General features: G+C 38.1%; 1 pseudogene; it reads right to left on the reverse strand.

Moving 5' to 3' along the window:
* Window positions 1–299: 299 nt before the first annotated feature.
* On the reverse strand, window positions 300–14,961 carry LOC138166570 (B-cell CLL/lymphoma 7 protein family member B pseudogene; annotated as a pseudogene).
* Window positions 14,962–19,524: the final 4,563 nt, after the last annotated feature.

Genomic DNA, 19,524 nt, shown 5'->3' on the forward strand with positions numbered 1-19,524 from the left:
CTCAGAGCCTCGGGAACTCTAGGGCCACCCATGTGCAGATTGAGTCCCCTAAGGAAAGCATTGGTGGAGAAGCAACCCTCTTCCTAGGAGCAAGCAAACAGGTACCAGGGAAGGAAAGATGACACCATGACCCCAAGTCCTTTGGCCACCTTAAAACTGCAACCTTTCAGCCAAGGGGTCTAAGACCTGCAGTCTCTTTACCTCAATGTTTGCCTTCACCCCAGAAATACAGAACAGCCAGGGCCAGCATTCAATAAATAAGAGTCTAGGAGTCAAGTGGGCAGGGAGGTCAGGTGGCGCTAGCTTTCTGATGCTGTATGCAGCACAGAAGACTGCTCCATGCAGAAGCACTTCAGTGGGGGGGTGCCTGAGTCCTCTTTGTCCTCCACAGCCAATGTCTTTAGTAGAACTGGTTCTTCCTTGGTGAGGGAGAAAGGTTAATCAGCCACTTCAGAAGCAGGCAGTTATGGTTCCTTCAGGATCTTCTGTCCTGATATAGGTGGCTGGGAATCATCTTTTCTGAAATCAGAGGTGTGTGCTGGGCTCAGTGACTCACTATTCTGGGGCCTGGGTCTTGAGGTAGTGCTACTGTCCAACTTTAGTTGATAGACGTCAGACATGGAGCTCTGGTTGCTGTTCTCATCTTGAAATTCAAAGAGAAGAGAAGAGTTGGCAGAGGAGTCAGAGGTAAAACTATTAGGTTCTAGGGATGCTGAATTTTGCAATTTGGATTTCTTCTTTTTTTTTTGCTGTCACCTACTGGCACCCATTTGAAGAGCCTAAGGGATGTGCCCCCCAGTTTTCCACTTCTTCTCCCTTCAGATGTTTCTCTTGCTTCTTGTATCTGAATGTCAAATTTTGTATTCAACTCTGGGTTTTTTTTCATCATGAATGCTTGAAAGTCCTCTATTCCATTGAATTACTGTATTTTCCCCTGAAACATGACACTCAGTTTTGCTGGGTAGGTGATTCTTGGTTTTAATACCAGCTCCTTCAACCTCTGGAATATCTTATTCCAAGAACTTCAATATCTCAGTGAAGAAGCTGCCAGATCCTGTGTTATCCCGATTGTGTTACCACAATATTCAAATTGTTGCTTGTAATATTTTCTCCTTGATCTGGGAACTCTGAAACTTGGCTATAATATTCCTAGGAGTTTTCTTTTTGTGGATCTTTTCAGGAGGTGATCAGTGGATATATTAGTCCTTTATTTTTCCCTCTGGTTCTAAAACGTCAGGCAGTTTTCCTTGAGAATTTCTTGAAGGATGATTTCTAGGTTCTTTTTTTGATCATGGCTTTCAGGTAGTCCAGTAATTTCTAAATTATCTCTCCTGGATCTATTTTCCAGGTCAGTGGTTTTCCCAATGAGATATTACACATTGCCTTCTATCTTTTTCATTTATTTTGGTCTGTTTCATAGTATCTTGATTTCTCATAAATTCACTAGTTTCCATTTGCTCCAATCTAATTCTGAAGGAATGACTTTCTTCAGTAAACTTTTGAGATTCTTTTTCCATCTAGCAAATTTGGCTTTTTAAGGCAATCTTTTCCTCGTTGGCTTTTTGAGATTCTTTTGCCATCTTACTTAGTGTATTTTTAAGGTGTTATATTCTTCAGTCAGTTTGTTGACTCTCATTTCATGATTTTCTTGGATCATTCTCATTTCTCTTCCCAATTTTTTCTCCTCTTCTCTTATTTGATTTTCAAAACCATTTTTAAGCTCCTTTATGGACTGTTTCCAGCTCATGTTTTTCTTGGAAGCTTTTAGTGCAGGAGTTCTGACTGTGCTGTCTTCCTCCTTTTCCATGCTTTGATCCTTTTTGTCCCCAAAATAGAAATCTAATGTTGGATTACTCGGCGTGCTTTGCTTCTTTTACTTGTTCATGTTGCCACTCAATTACTTGACTTTTGAGCTTTTTTGCCGCAGTATAACTCTGCTACCAGAGAGCAGAGATTTTTTACTTTCTCTGGGGTTTTTGCAGCTGCTGTAGCTATTGGTTGGGTGTCCTCTCTGAAGCCTCCAAATTCTCTGGCAAACTTGTCACACACAACAGGTACTCTACCCTAGACAGTGATCCAGATCCAAGCAGATAAAAGCAAGAGTGATTAGACCTCAGACTGGTTGTTTTGTTCCTCTACTATCTGCAGGCCAGGAGCTCTGAAGCAGTCAAGTGATGGTGGCTGCATGGCCGCCATCCCTCAGCAGCTTCTCACCCTGGGGGAAAAGGCCAAACCAAACTCCAGAACTCCCAGTTCCCAAGGACCCTTAACTGACCTCTCACTTTATCCTTAGGGTCTATGGGTTGATAATTCTGGAAACTGCCACAGCTACTGGTGATCTGAAGTCCCTCCTTCTGGCAGCTGGTTGTGGCCCCCATGAGGCTAAAACCTCTGGCTCATGTGGGACTTTTGCTCCCAGAGTGCTGCTCTGGTCCCTTCCTGCAAGCCTACTGGGCTGTCTTCAGTGGGGGGTTAGCTTCTCTCTGCCATTTTGTAGGTTTTGTAGCTCCAGAGTTTGTCTGGAGTTATTTTTACATGAATTGGAAGAAGTGGAAGCAGGAGAAGGAGCCGAGCAGAAATCCTATTTTTACCTTGCCATCTTGGCTCCACCTGCCAGTTAATATTTTTAAGTCTCAGATACCTCACCAAAAAAAAAAAAAAAAGTAAGGATTATTTTGTAAAGGAAATTAAACAGAAACGGTCCTACACTAGGATCCAGAAAGTCTAGATTTAAGTCTGTGTAGGATAGATGGTTTAACCTTCCCTACTGTTATAAATAGTGTTCATATGATTCTATTACCTTATTGATGAAGTCACTGTTTCAGTTAAACAACTATCAACTCGTCCACTCCCTCCCACTCCCGCTCAATTTTCATCTAGATCTTTCCATTATATCAAAAGAAGACGTCCATTCAATAATCTGAGAGCCAAATCTTGCCAAAAAAAAAGATGTGGCTATCAATTGGGGACACTAGCTTTAATTGGTTATCACTTTTTTCTTGTTTTTTTTTAATCCTTTTACTAGACTTTGTAATCTTTTTGTGTTTATTTTTCTCTCTTTTTTTAAATTTACATCATTCATTTCCACAATATTTTGAGTTGCAAATTTTCTCCCCATTTTCCCCTACCCACCACCCCCAAAATAGCAATCCCAATGAATTTCCCCTACCCCAACCTACTCTCTCCTATGTCTTTTTCCATTCCTCCTCTGACTTTTCAGTAGGGCATGGTTGATCTCTATGCACCAGTGCTTGTATATCTTAATTCCTATTGGCATATAAAGTAATATTAATAATGTTATATATATGTATATATAATTTTACAACTTTGAATTCCACATACTTTTCCTTCTTCCCTTGTCACCCTCCCTTACTGGGAATATAAGAAATTCAATATACATTCTACATGTGTAGCTAAACATAACATTTCCATAGTGGATATATTGTGAAAGACTGACTATATTTCCCTCCATCCTATCCAAACCCCCTCTTGATCTCTTTTCTACTTTGATCCTGTCCCTTTTCAAAAGTAGGTGCTTCCAATTTCCCTCCACCCCAGCTTGCCCTCCCTTCCATCCTCACCCCTTCTCATCCCCTTTCCCCCAACTCTCCTGTAGGGTGATATACCCTATTCAGTGTGTATGTCATTCACTTCCTAAGCCAAATTCAATGAGAAGAAGGTTGACTCATTCCCTTTGGCCTTCCTGTTCTTCCCCTCCATTGTAACAGTTTTCCCTTGACCCTTAAATACAAGATAAATTACCCCATACTGTCTCTCACCAACTCCTCTCATTATATTCATCTCTCACCTCTTAATTTAATCTCCCAAGAATCATCATTTCCTATTAAATTGGTTCTGTGCCCTCTGTCTATGTATACCTGTACACATATATACAGATACTCACATATGTATTTATATGCCCATATAACCTGTTATATAGACACACACACACATATATATATATATATGTCCACATACATATGTAAGCATATATACATATACATACATTTCTATTAGTTTCAACTATTCAGAAACTGAGAAAAATTTAATAAGTTACAATTATCATTTTTCTATGTAGGAAAATAAATAGTTCACTTTGTTAAGTTCTTTATGATTTCTTTTCCGTGTTTACCTTCTCATGCTTCTCTTGCTTCTTGTATCTGAAAGTCAAATTTTCTATTTAAGTCTGTTTTTTTTTTTCATCATGAATATAGAAAGTCCTCTATTTTACTGAATGACCACATTTTCCCCTGAAACACAACACTCAGGTTTGCTGGGTAGGTGATTCTTGATTTTAATACTAGCTTTTTTGACCTCCAGAATATTTCATATTGCAAGCACTTTGATGCCTCAGTGTTGAATCTTCCAGATCCTGTGTTAACTTGATTGTGTTTTCACAATATTCAAATTATTTCTTCCTGACTGCTTGTAATACTCTATCCTTGATCTGGGAATTCTGGAACCTGGCTATAACATTCCTAGGAGTTTACTTTTTGGGATCTTTTACATGAGGTGTATTCTTTCAACCTGTCCTTTGCCCTCTGGTTCTAAAACATCAGTGCAATTTTCCTTGAGAATTTCTTGTAGGATTATTTCTAGGTTCTTTTTTTGATCATGACTTTCAGGTAGTCCAGTAATTTTTAAATTATCTCTCCTCCATCTATTTTCCATATCAGTGGTTTTTCAAGTGAGATATTTCACACTGCCTTCTATTTTTTTTCATTTGTTTGAATATGTTTCATAGTATCTTGATTTCTCTTAAAGTCATTAGCTTCAATTTGCTCCAGGATATTTCTGAAGTAGTGATTCTCTTCAATGAGCTTTTGAGATATTTTTCCATCTGGCAAATGTGGCTTTTTAAGGCATTCTTTCCCTCAGTGCCTTTGTCAGCCTCTTTTGCCATCTGATTGAGTCTATTTTTTTCTATTTTTTTTCATTTTTTTTAGTCTCTATTTATTTGTTTACTTTTAGTTTGCAAGATTCTTTACCACAATTACTTGAGTTTCAAATATTTACTCCCTCCGCTCTGCCCCCCATGGCATCATACAATCAAGTATAATATCTGCAAATACTTTCACCTTAGGCATTTCTCAGGTTATAAAGAAGGATTGTATCAGATGGAATGAACAATGTGAAAGAGGAAACAAAACCAAACAAGAAAAAGAAAAGGAGCAGGTAGTTTGCTTCAGTCTGCATTCAAACTCAGTTCTTTCTTTGGATGTAAACATCTCTCTCCATCATGAGTCTTTGGGTTTGGCTTATGACTCTGGATGGCTTAGAAGAGTCCAGATTATAAACGTTGGTCATCACACATAAGTTGTGTCTATAATTGTGTACAAGTTCCCCCTGGCTCTACTGTTCTTACTCAACATAAGATCGTATAAGCCTCTCCAGGTAAATATGAAGTCCATCTTCTCCTCTTATAGCACAATAGTATTCTATAACATGTATATACCACAACTTGTTCAGCCATTCCCCAATTGATGGGCACCCCCCTCATTTCCAATTCTTTGCCACCACAAAAAGAGCTGCTATAATATTTTTGTACATATGGATAGTTTTCCTAGTTCTATGATCTCTTTGGGATACAACCCTAGAAGTGGTATCGCTGGATAAAAGGGTATGAAATTATTTATAGGTCTTTCAGCATAATCCCAGATTGCTCTCCATAATGGTTGGATCAGTTCACAACTCCACCAGTAATGCATTAGTGTTCCAATTTGCCCACTTCCTCTCCAGAATTTGTCATTTTCCTGTTTTGTCATCTTGGCCAATCTGACTGGTGAGATGTGGTACCTCAGAGTTGTTTTGATTTGCATTTCTCTAATCAATAGTGGTTTAGAGCATTTTAATATGCTTATTAATATCTTTAATTTCTTCCTCTGAAAATTGCCTGCCCATATCCTTTGACCATTTATCAAATGGGGAGTGACTTATATTCTTAAAGATTTGAATCAATTTTCTGTATTTTTTAGAAGTGAGTTCTTTATCAGTGACATAGGTTATAAAAATTCTTTCCCAATTTTCCACATCCCTCCTAGTCCTGGTTACATTGGCTTTGTTTTTACAGAAGCTTTTCAATTTAATGTAATCAAAATTTTCCATTTTGCATTTTATATTGCTTTCTAATTCTTGTTTGGTCATAAAGTCTTACCGTTGCCACAAATCTGACAGGTAAACTATTCCTTGCTTTCCCAGATTGCTTACAGTATCAGTATTTAAACCTGTATCATGTACCCATTTCGATTTGATTTTGGTACATGGTGTTAGATAATGGTCTATGGCCAAATTCTGACATACTATATTTCAGTTTTCTCAGCAATTTTGTCAAATACTGATTTCTTGTCCCCAAAACTGAGGTCTTTGGGTTTAACAAACAGTAGATTACTATAGTTATTGACAGCTAGTCTTTTGTACACAACCTATTCCATTGATCCACTACTCTGTTCCTCAGCCAGTACAAGTAGTTTTGAGGATTTCTGCTTTATAATACAGATTAAAATCTGGTATAGCTAGTGCACCATACCTAGCATTTCTTTTCATTCCCTTGATATTCTAGACTTTTTTCTCTTCCAAATGAATTTTATTACTATTTATGGTAGCTCTATAAGGTTGTTTTTTGGTAAGCTGATTGGTATGGCACTAAATATATGATTTAATTTGGGTAAAATTGTCATTTTTATTACAATAGCTCGACCCAGCCAGGATCAATTGATGTCTTTCCAATTAGTTTAATTTTACTTTATTTGTGTGAGAGGTGTTTTGTAGTTGTGTTCATACAGGTCTTAGATTGGTTTTGTCAGGTAGATGCCCCCAAATTTAATAATGTCTATAGTAACTTTAAACGGGATTTCTAACTCTTGCTGTTGAATTTCATTAGAAATATATAGGAAGGCCAAGGATTTATGAGGCTTTATTTTATATCCTGCAACTTTGCCAAATTTATATATTGTCTCAAGTAGTTTTTAACTTTATTCTCTAGGATTCTCTAAGTATATCATCATATCATCTGCAATAAATGATAACTTGATCCCTTCTTTGCCTAATTTGATTCCTTTAATTTATTTTTCTTCACTTATTGCTACTTTATCATTTCTAATACTCGATTAAATAAGAGGGGTGATAGTGGACATCCTTGTTTCACCCCTGATATTATTGGAAATGCTTCTAGCTTCTCCCCATTAAATATAATACTTGCTGATGGCATTAAATAGATGTTAACTATTATTTTAAGGAAGGCTCCATATATTCCTACTCTTTCTAGTGTTTTGAGTAGGAATGGATGTATTTTATCAAAAGCCTTTTCTGCATCTATTGAGATAATCATGTGGTTTTTGCTAGTTTTGTTTTTGATATGATCAATTATACTGATGGTTTTCCTAATACAAAACCATCCTTGCATTCCTGGAATAAATCTGAACTCATCAAAGTGAATTATTCTTGTCATAAGTTGTTGTATTCTTTTTGCTAATATTTTATTTAAAATTTTTGCATCTTTATTCATAAGGGAAATTGGCCTATAATTTTCTTTCTCTGTTTTATCTCTTCCTGATTTAGGTATCAGTACCATATTTGTGTCATAAAAATAATTTGGCAGGACTCATTCTTCACTAATTTTCCCAAATAATTTGTAGAGTAATGGAATCAATTGTTCTTTAAATGTTTGATAGAATTCACTAGTAATGTCATCTGGCCCTGGAGATTTGTTTCCTAGGGAGTTCTCTGATGACTTTTTGATTTCTTTTTTCTGAGATGGGGTTATTTAAGAAATTTACTTCCTCTTCATTTAATCTGGGCATCTTATATTTTTGGAAATATTCATCCATTTTACTAAGAATATCAAATTTATGTGCATACAATTGGACAAAATAATTCCTAATTATTGTTTTAATTTCCTTCACCCTTTTCATTTGTGATACTCATAATGTAGTTTTCTTTTTTTATTATATTGACTAATGGCTTATCAATTTTATTGTTTTTTTAATAAATCAAGTTATTTGTTTTATTTATTAATTCAATAGTTTTCTTAATTTTTCCTTTGGTTTTCAATATTTCCAATTTAGAATTTAACTGGGGATTTTCAATTTTTTTTCCAGCTTTTTCAATTGCATGTCCAATTCATTGACTTCCCTTTTCTCTAATTTAGTCATGTATGGACTCAGGGATATAAAACTTCCCCTAAGGACTGCCTTTTCTCCACCCCACAAATTTTGGTATGTTGTCTCATTGTTGTCATTCTCTTGAATGAAGTTACTGGTTGTTTCTAAGATTTCTTGTTTGACCCACTCATTCTTTAGGATTAAATTGTTTAGTTTCTCATTAGTTTTTAGTCTGTCTTTCCCTGGATATTTCTTGCATATGATATTTTTTGTATCATGATCTGAGAATGATATATTTCGCTACTTTCATTTGTTCAGTGTAGAGGCTTCCAAATCCTGTGAAATCCTACTTGTGGTTCCTCAATATTTGAATTGTTACGTTCTGGCCACTTGAAGTATTTTCTCCTTTACCTGGTAGTTCTGGAGTTTGGCCACAACATTTTAAGGACTGTACAGTTTGGGATATCATTCAGGAGGTGTCCGTTGGATTTTCTCAATTTCTATTTTATCCTCAGGTTCTAGTATCTCAGGGCAGTTATCCTTGATGAGCTCTTGGAGGATATGGTAGAGGCTCATTTTTTCATCATAATTTTCTGGTAGGCCTATGATTCTCAGGTTATCTCTCTGGGATCTTGTTTTCCAGGTCAGTTATATTTCCATTGAGTTATTTTGCCTCTTTTTCTAATTTTTCAATTTTGTTGTTTTTTTTTTTTTTTTACTAATTGTTGGTTCCTCATAGAGTTATTTGTTTCAATTGGGTTGATACTAGTTTTTAGCAAATTATTTTCCATTGGTTATTTTTTTCAGCTCCTTTTCCTTATCACCTACTGTTGTTTTTAAGGAGCTGTTTTCTTCATTATAGTGTTTTTTCTAGTTTTGCAATTTTCCTCTTAGAAGTATTATTCATTTTGTCTTCTATCTCTCTCATTTCATTTTCAAAGTTCCTTTTAGGGGTCTTAGTCAAGATGGAGGAGTAGAAGTAGGACCTTTCCCCTACTCTGGTTTCCACCTTCCCCAATCCATGTAAAAAGAGGACTTTAAACAAACTTTGGAGCTGCAGAACCCACAAAATGACACAGAGAAGCTAATTTCTCGATGAGAACAGCCTGGCAGGCCAGCAGGAATCAGCCAGCTCAGGGCTGAGCTCAATTCCATGCCGAGGATTTAGCTCCAGGACGGGCCTGACCAGCAGTTGGTCAGAGGAACTCCATATCAGCAGCAGCCATGGCTGTTTCCATATTTATCCACACATAGATGCAAACGACAAAATGAGAGGTCAGTGCAGTATGGACTTTGGGACCCAATAAGGGGGAGTGTGTGGCTTTTGCCCCCAGGGCTAGAAGCCTCTGAGACACCAGCAAAGCCACCCAGAGCCACTTGGTGGCTTCAGCTCCTGGACTACAGAGTGTAGGGGGACCAAGCACCAGCCTGAGGGCTAATCATTCTTGCATTAATCTTCTTGTGTCTGGACTGCAGTCTAAGGTGGAGGTCCTGGGATGTCTGTCCAGCTTGCCAGAGTGTGTGGAGACCTCAGAGAGGGCACCCATCTAATGCCTCCGGCAGCTGAGAAAACCCCAGCATTTTGGATGAAAGTTCCCCGTCTGGTGGCAGAGTCCTACTGTGGCAAAAATCCCAGGGTTCAGGTGACTGAGGGGCAACATGATCAGGCAAAGGAAACAAAAGCAGACAGAATATTCCAACATTAGACTCCTATTTTGGGGACCAAAAGAAGCAAAGTATGGAAAAGGAGGAAGATAGTGAAGTCAGAACTCCTTCACCAAAAGCTTCAAAGAAAAATACGAGCTGGTTACAGGCCATAGAGGACCCTAAGAAGCAGACAAGAGAAGTGGAGGAAAAATTGGGAAGATAAATGAGAACAATGCAAGAAAATTACAAACTGATAGTCAACAGCCTGACGGAGGAAAATACTACCTTAAAAAATAAACTAACTCAAATGGCAAAAGAGGCTCAAAAATGCAACGAGGAGAACAGTGCATTAAAAAGCCAAATTTTCCAGATGGAAAAAGAATCTCAAAAGCTCAATGAGGAGAATTATTGCTTCAGAGTTAGATTGTAGCATATGGAGGCTAATGACATGAGAAATAAAGATGTTGTTAAACAGATCCAAACAATTGAAAGAATAGAAGGCAATGTGAAATATCTCACAGGAAAAAACTACTGACCTGGAAAATAGATCCAGGAGAGATAATTTAAAAATTATTAGACTACTTGAAAACCATAATCAAAGTAACAACCTAAAAATCATCCTCCAGGAAGTACTCAAAGAAAACTGCCCTGATGTTTTAGAACCAGATGGAAAAATAGAGGTTGAAAGAATCCACTGGTCACCTCCTGAAAAAGATCCCAAAAAGAAAACTCCTAGGAATATTATAGCCAGATTCTGGATTCCCAGATTAAGGATAAAATACTACAAGCAGGCAGGAGGAAACCATTTGAATATTGTGGAAACAAAATCAGGATAACCCAGAATCTGGCAGCTTGTATACTGAGGGATCAATCGGCTTGGAATATGATATTCTAGAGGTCAAAGGCGCTGGGATTAAAATCAAGAGACAACTAACCAGCAAAACAGAGTGTCATGTTTCAAGGGAAGATATAATCATTCAGTGGAATAAAGGATTTTCAAGCATTCTTGCTGAAAAAAAAAAACCAGTGTTGAACAGAAAATTTGACATTCAGATACAAGAAGCAAGTGAACATGAGAAGGTAAACAGGGAAAAGAAATCATAAAGAACTCATCAATTAAACTATTAAAATTCCTACATGGAAAAACAATAATTGTAACTTATGAAACTTTTCTCAGTAGTTGAAGGGAATATGTGTGTGTGTGTATGTTTGTGTGTGTGTGCGTGTGCACGTATATCTTTATATGAGGGTATATGGGCATATTAATACGTATGAGAAAATATTTATATATGTTAACAAGTATAAATAGATACAGGACCCAGGTCCTATTTAACAGGAAAGGATGATACTTAAAAGGTGAAATTAAGAGGTGAGAAAGGAATATAATGAGAGGAGATAGGGCAAGAGAGAATGGGATAAACTATCTTATACAGAATAGGCAAGGGAAAATGGTTACAATGGAGGGAAAGAACAGGAAGGCAAAAGGGAATGGGTCAACCTTATTCCCATTGAATTTGGCTTGAGGAGGGAATGAAATGCACACTAAATAGGGTATCTCACCCTCCAGGAGAGTAGGGGGCATGGATGAGAGGGGACATGATGGAAGGGAGGGCAGTTTGGGGGGGGAGGGATTTTGGAGGCACCCGCTTTGCGAAGGGAAGAGATCAGGGCAAAGAATGGAGTGTGTGGGAGGTTGGATGGGAGGGAGGGAAATGTAGTTAGTCTTTTACAATATATCTATGACATTATTGTTTTGCATTATCCACACATATACAACTTATACACTTATCTTCCCAGTGGGGGCAGCTGGTGGGGGAGGAAGGGAATGAGTCTGAATTTCAAAATTTAAAATCAAATATTCAAACATAGATATACTATTATTAATACTATTTTACATGTGATTGGGAAATAAGATATACAGGTGAGTATGATGGGGGGTGGAGCCAAGATGGCGGAGTAGAAGCCCGACCTTCCCGCGGTCCCGGCTTCCACCTTCCCCAATCCATGACACAGAGAAGCTAACCTCCCACTGAAGACAGCCCGGCAGGCCGGCAGGAATCCAGTGCAGCGCTCTGGGAGCTAAGCCCAGCCCCATGCCTATGCCTTAGCCCCAGGGCGGGCCTGACCAGCCCCCAGCCAGAGGCACTCCAGATCAGCAGCATCTGTGGCCGTTTCCAGATTTATCAACACATAGATGCGAAGGACAAAGTGAGAGGCCAGTGCAGTCTGGACTTTGGGACCAGTAAGTGGGAGTGCTTGGCTTTTTCCCCCCCAGGGTGAGAAGCCGCTGAGACACCAGCACAGCCAGCCAGTGATATGTGGCAGCTTCAGGTCCTTGCCTGCAGAGTGTAGGGGGAACAAGCATCAGTCTGAGGGGTAATCGCTCTTGCTTTAACCTGCTTGGATCTGGATTGAAGTCTAGGGTGGAGGTCCTAGGGTGTGGGTCCAGTTTGCCAGAGTGTGTGGAGACCTCAGAGATGGCACCCATCTAATAACTCATGCAGCTGAGAAAACCCCAGCGTTTGGGACAAAAGCTCCCCTGTCTGGTGGCAGAATACTACTATGGCATAAAGCCCAAAAGTCAAGTAATTGAGTGGAAAATGAGCAGGCAAAGGAAACAAAGCAGACAGAAGATTCCAACATGACACTCCCATTTTGGAGACAAAAAGGAGCAAAGCATCGAACAGAAAGAAAACAGTGAAATCAGAACTCCTGCACCAAAATCATCAAAGGAAAATAGGAGCTGCTTACAGGTGATAGAGGACCTTAAGAAGAAGATAAGAGAAGTGGAGGAAAAATTGGGAAGAGAAATTAAAACAATGCAAGAAAATAATGAAATAAGAGTCAACAGCCTGACTGAGGAAAATAATACCTTAAAAAACAGACTGATTCAAATGGCAAAGGAGGCTCAAAAAGGCAATGAGGAGAAGAATGCCTTAAAAACCCGAATTTGCGAGATGGAAAAATAATCTCAAAAGCTCAATGAAGAGAATCATAGTGTCCGAATTAGACTGGAGCAAATGGAAGCTAATGACTTTATGAGAAATCAAGGTGCTGTTAAACAGATCCAAACAAATGAAAGAATAGAAGGCAATGTGAAATACCTCCTGGGTAAAACCACTGACCTGGAAAAAATATCCAGGAGAGATAATTTAAAAATTATTGGAGTACCTGAAAGCCATGATCAAAGTAAGAACCTAGAAATCATCCTCCAGGAAGTTGTCAAAGAAAACTGCCCTGATGTTTTAGTACCAGAGGGCAAAATAGAGGTTGAAAGAATCCACCGATCTCCTCCTGAAAAAGATCCCCAAAAGAAAACTCCTAGGAATATTCTACCTGGCTTCTGGACTTCTCAGTTTAAGGAGGGAATACTACAAGCAGCCAGGAAGAAACAATTTGAATATTGTGTAAACACAATCAGGATAACCCAGGATCTGGCAGCTTCTACACTGAGGGATCGAAGGGCTTGGATTATGATTTTCCAGTGGTCAAAGGAGCTGAGATTAAAACCAAGAATCACCTACCCAGAAAAACTGAGTATCAGGTTTCAGGGGAAAATATCGCCATTCAGTGGAATAGAGGACTTTCAAGCATTCTTTCTGAAAAAACCAGAGTTGAATAGAAAATTTGACATTCAGATACAAGAAGCAAGAGAAGTATGAGAAGGTAAACAATGAAAAGAAATCATAAGGAACTTATCAAAGTTCAACTATTAACATTCCTACATGGAAAAACAATAATTGTACCTTATGAAAATTTTTCAGTAGTTGAAGGGATTATCAATACACACATATAAATATATATATATATATATGTATATATATACATATATGATGGTATATGGGCATATGAATACATATGAGAATATGTGTATATATGTTTACAGGTATACATAGATAGAGGGCCCAGGACCAATTTAACAGGAAGGGATGATACTTAAAAGGTGAAATTAAAAGGTGAGAGAAATATAATGAGAGGAGATGGGGAGAGACAGATTAGGGTAAACTATCTCATATAGAAGAGGCAAGGGAAAATGGTTACAATGGAGGGGAAGAATAAGAATGCAAAAGGGAATGGGTGAACTTTATTCCCATTGAATCTGGCTTGAGGAGGCAGTAAATTACACACTAAATACGGTATCTCACACTCCAGGAGAGTAGGGGGGAAGGGGATTAAAGGGGGTTGATGGAAGGAATGGCAGCCTGGGGGGAAGGGAATTTGGAAGCACCCACTTTTGAAAAGGGATGGGATCAAAGTACAGAATAGAACAAGTGGGAGGTGGGATAGGAGGGAGGGAAATATAGTCAGTCTTTTACAATATATCTGCTATGTTATTGTTTTGCATTATCCACACATGTACAACCTATACTGAACTGCTTATCTTCCCAGTAAGGGTGGGTGAGAAGGAAGGAAGGGAATGAATCTGGAATTGAAAGTTTTAAAATCAAATATTCAAATATATATGTATGTGTGTGTATGTATATGTTTGTGTGTATATATACATATGTATTATTATTAATACCATCTTACATGTAATTGGGAAATAAGATATACAGGCACTGAGGCATAGAAATGCACTGGAAAAGTCGAAAGGGGTGTGGGAAAAAATATGGGAGAGAGCAGATTGGAGGAGTTGATATCCTGTGGGACTGCTATTTTGGGGTGGTTGGTAGGGGAAAAAAGGGGAGAAAATTTGTACCTCAAAATCTGGTGGAAATGAATGATGTAAATCAGAAGTTAATAAAGCGTATTAAAAAAATCCTTTTTATCTCATCTATTAAAGCTTTATGTGCTTGGGACCCATTCCCTCTAGATGTTTCAGCTGTGGGTTGGAGTCAACATTGTCTCCCTCTTAGTTTGGTTCCTCCCTCTGAGGATAGTAGGATCCCAGAGTCTTTGTCTTTGCAGTCTGATTTCTACCCATTTTGAGGTAAGGCCATAGCCATGGCCTTCCTCTAGTGTTCCTAGGCCTTTACTGTTTAGGGGTTTGCCATGGGGGCAATAACTATTATGTTTTCTGGGTCAGAGGGTGGGGTGGGGGTTGGAAACAATGGGTGTCTCTCTGCCACCCTGGTCCTTGGAGGTCCTGACTGGGGCCTTTTAAATTTTTGAGCTATGTAATGTTAGTCCCAGGAGTATTAACTGTCATGGACAAGGGCCCTGCATTTCATTCTTACCTTGCTCTTTCCAGTCCCAGCCCTGTGGTGATAGCCATGGTAGTGGCCCTTGTGGTTGATGGGATGACTTGCCCCCCTTGTTGATCAGACCCTTCTTGCCAGCCTGCTGGGTTGTCTTCAGTGTGAGGTTAACTTCTCTCTGTCATTTTGTGTGTTCTGTACCTGCAAAGTTTGTCTAGATTCATTTTCACATGAATTGGAGGAGGTGGGATCTGAAGCCCTATGGAACTCCTGTTTTCACTTTGCCATATTGACTCCTCCCCCCATCCCTTTTTCTTGACCATCATATTTTTCATTCCAATATTTTGTGGATAATATTCTTTACTCCACTTCTTTGTAATTTCTCAACTGAAAAACAAGAAATGATATTAGTGACACCCTACAACCAGATTTTGGATGGAATAAGGTAATATATGTAAAGCATTCTGAACTCTAAAAGTTATTCAGACTCATAAAGGAGGAAATTTTTAGAATATTAATGTGAGTCAGAAAACTAGGGAAATAATTGGGCTTAATATGATCAACGATTAGAGGATGGACAAAACCTCAGATGACATCACTCCCACAATATCATTTTACAGTTGAATAAACTGAGAGATATCGAGGTGTTTGTACTTGATCAGGCACATACAGCTAAGTGTTGGAAGTCAGAATTGAAGTCTGTTCTCCCTGAATCCAAATTCACTATCCTGTCCACTATGGCATTCTGTCTCTCAGTTCCCAAAATAAAAGAAAAGCCAATGGGAGTAGACCACCTTTCGTAAGTATGTGAAGGGAAAAAAAATTGTCACGATGTATAGAGATTAAATATGTTTTTTTTTATCCCAGGGTGTGGGTGGTGGAACAAGAAGCAAAGAAAAAAAATTTATGCACAATCAAACTTGATGGAAAGAAATAATTCCTAACAATGAAGGAGTTCTAAAGGAAAATGGATTGATCCATAATTTAGTAGTCCATTAGAGGTCTTAAAAATCTATGGTTTATGGAATATGACATTTTTTTTTAGCAATTTGGCATTGGCATTATTTTTTTCTTTTCCACATTAACTCTCACACACACATAAACTCTCTCTCTCTCTCTCTCTCTCTCTCTCTCTCTCTCTCTCTCTCACACACACACGCATATATATATATATATACACGCACAAATGTATCCTTTCATATATATTTAACATACCAAATAATTATATTATACTATTTTATAATTAATTATATTATTATGTATCAATATATGTGTTCATCATGGTATTTTACCAATCATTAAATAAACTCAAAGTGGGTAGATTTGTGTGTGTATATGTTTGTATAATAAAATTGTGGGGGTGGGGGACTGTTTTGGGAGTCTTATGACTTGAGGTCAATTCTTTGCTCTTCTTTTTACTTATTTTACAACTGCTCTCGAAGTGAATTTATGCACCTGTAAAATGAACTATTTGGAATACATAGCTTACTACTAAGTCTATATCAATGTATAGATTCTGTGATGAACTAATCAGTAGTTACATTGACACATGACACTTTCCAAAGTGGTAAAGGAAAGGAAAACTGGGTATAGCCAGAAATCTCCCATTTTAGGATAACAAATTTAAAAGGGATCAGAGGGAAAATAATAGGAAGCCATACATTCAAATTTCATAGGGGAAGTTAGCCCAGTAAGTCTGCAAATTACACAAGGATGCATTTCTGAGGACAGAAAGTTTTTTCCTTTCACAATGGGTAGGATTAGTAGAGGGCCTCTGAGGTGCTATCCAACTCTGAGATTTTGAGAAGCATGCAGGGATCAAAATGATTCTACAAGAAGAGTTGGCAAAAAAAAACACACATTGAACTGAAGAGGAGGTACTTTAATATATTATTAACTAAAATCATAATCTTCATTAAGTGTATAAAGACATATAAAAATAGACAATAATAATATGATCTCACTAAATTCAAACACTTTCACTGAGTTCAAAAATAGTTAATTATAACCTTTTATTAAATTGTTTTCGAACTTCTGTATAGCTTCTCCATTCAATAAAAAGTTTGTTTTAATAATTTGAACTTCATTATTTTGAAGACCTGAAAAAGTCTTTCTGGGTATTCAAGGAACTCTTTCCCATCTTTGTAGATGGAATTGTCTCTTTCTCACTAATGCAGTTACTATGTTTTATACCTCTTTGGAATCCATACTTGACTTAGCAAAATGTCTTGCATAAGCTTGAGGCTGAATGAATATTTATCCGGTGAATAAATTTCTCTACAATTTCATATCAATCAATGAACTTTATTAAAGTCTTTAACAAAATTAAGCGCAATAATATTAAATTGGTCTTTACTTCTAAATGAGATAATCTGTTTCTCCATGAACAAGTCTATACTTTAACTAATGGTTAGTTGTAAAGAATGTATCATTTTAATTTCTCTATTTAAATAAAGTGTTGCAAAGATGGCAGAGTAGAAGCAGGACCTCCACTGGGCTCCAGCTTCCACCTTCCCCAATCAATGTAAAAAGGGGATGCTGAACAAACTTTGGAGCTACAGAAGCAGCGAAATGACACAGAGAAGCTAAACTCCTGCTGAAGACAGCCCAGCAGGCCAGCAGGCATTGGGCAGCACAGTGCTCTGGGAGTCGAGCCCAGGCCTGCATGAGCCGAAGGTTTTAGAACCAGGGCAGGTATGACCAGCTGCCAGCAAGAGGGACTCAAGATCAGAAGCAGCTGTCATCATTTCCAGATTCATGAACACATAGATGCGAAGGACAAAGTGAGAGGTCAGTGCAGTCTGGACTTTGGGAACCATTAATTGGGAGTGTGTCAGCTTTTGCCCCCAGGTCAAGAAGCCACTGAGACACCAGCAAAGCCAGCCAGCAAGACGTAGCAGCTTCAGCTCCTGGCCTTCAGACTGTAGTGAGATCAGTCCACCAGTCTGAGGGGTTATCGCTCTTGCTTTGACCTGCTTGGATCTGAACTGCAGTCTAGGGTGGAGGTACTGGGGTGTGTGATTAGCTTGCAAGAGTGTGTGGAGGCCACAGAGAGGGTACCCATCTAATATCTCCAGCAGCTGAGAAAACCCCAGAGTTTGGGACGAAAGCTCTCCTGTCTGGTGGCAGAGTCCTACTGTGAGGGGAAAAAAGAAAAAAAAAAAACAGGGGTCAAGTGTCTGAGGGGCAACATGACCATGCAAAGCACACAAAGAGAACAGAAGTTTCCAACATTAGACTCCTATTTTGGCGACAAAATGAAGCAAAGCATGGAATAGGAGAAAGACAGTGAAGTCAGAACCCCTGCACCAAAAGCTTCAAAGGAAAATATGAGCTGGTTACAGGCCATAGAGGACCTTAAGAAGCAGATAAGAGAAGTGGAGGAAAAATTGGGAAGAGAAATGAGAACGACACAAGAAAATTACAAAATCAGAGTCAACAGCCAGACTGAGGAAAATCACACCTTAAATAAAAGACTAACTTAAATGGCAAAAGAGGCTCAAAAAGGCAATGAGGAGAAGAATGACTTAAAAAGACAAATTTTCCAGATGGAAAAAAGAATCTCAAAAGCTCAATGAGGAGAATCATTCCTTCAGAATTATATTGGAGCAAACGGAAGCTAATGAGAAATCAAGATGCTGTTAAACAGATCCAAACAAATGAAAGAATAGAAGGCAATGTGAAATATATAATGAGGTTAAAAAACAAAAACAAAAAAACACTGACCTGGGAAATAGATGCAGGAGAGATAATTTAAAAATTGTTGGACTTCAAAAAGTCATGATCAAAGGAGGAAGCTTGAAATCATTCTTCAGGAAGTTCTCAAAGAAAACTGCCCTGAAATTTTAGAACCAGAGGGCAAAATAGAGGTTGAAAGAATCCACCCAGCACCTCCTGAAAAAGATCCCCAAAAGAAAACTCCTAGGAATATTATAGCCATGTTCCAGAATTCCCAGATTAAAGAGAGAATAATACAAGCAGACAGGAAGAAAAAATTTGAATACTGTGGAAACCCAGTGAGGATAACCCAGCATCTGGCAGCTTCTAAAGTGAGTGATTGAAGGTCTTGTAATATGATATTCTGAAATCAAAGGAACTGGGATTAAAACCAAGAATCACCTACCCAGGAAAACTTAGTATCATGTTTCAGGGGAAAATATGGTCATTGAGTGGAATAGTGGACTTTCAAACATTCTTGATGAAAAAATCAAAGTTGAATAGAAAATTTGACATTCAGATACAAGAAACAAGAGAAGTACAAGAAGGTAAACAAGGAAAAGAAATCATAATGAACTTATCAAAGTTGAAGTATTAACATTCCTACATGGAAAAACAATAATTGTAACAGATGAAACTTTTCTCCATATGAAAACAGTTGAAGGGAAAAAAAAATATATATAGGCATATCAATACATTGTGAATGTATGTATATATATTTACAAGTATACATAGACAGAGGGCACAGGACAAATTTTATAAAAAGGGATGACCCTTTCAATGTGAAATTAAGAGTTGAGAAGGGGATATAATGAGAAGAGATAGGGATAGACAGAATGGGGTGAACTATCTCATATAGAGGTCAAAGGAAAATGGTTACAATGGAGGGGAAAAATAGGAAGGCAAAATGGAATAGGTCAACC

The sequence above is a fragment of the Petaurus breviceps genome, unplaced genomic scaffold (genome assembly GCF_028583685.1).
Source record: "Petaurus breviceps papuanus isolate PSGF00001 unplaced genomic scaffold, PetGlider_PUasm1.0 225, whole genome shotgun sequence".
NCBI classification, from domain to species: Eukaryota; Metazoa; Chordata; class Mammalia; order Diprotodontia; family Petauridae; genus Petaurus; species Petaurus breviceps.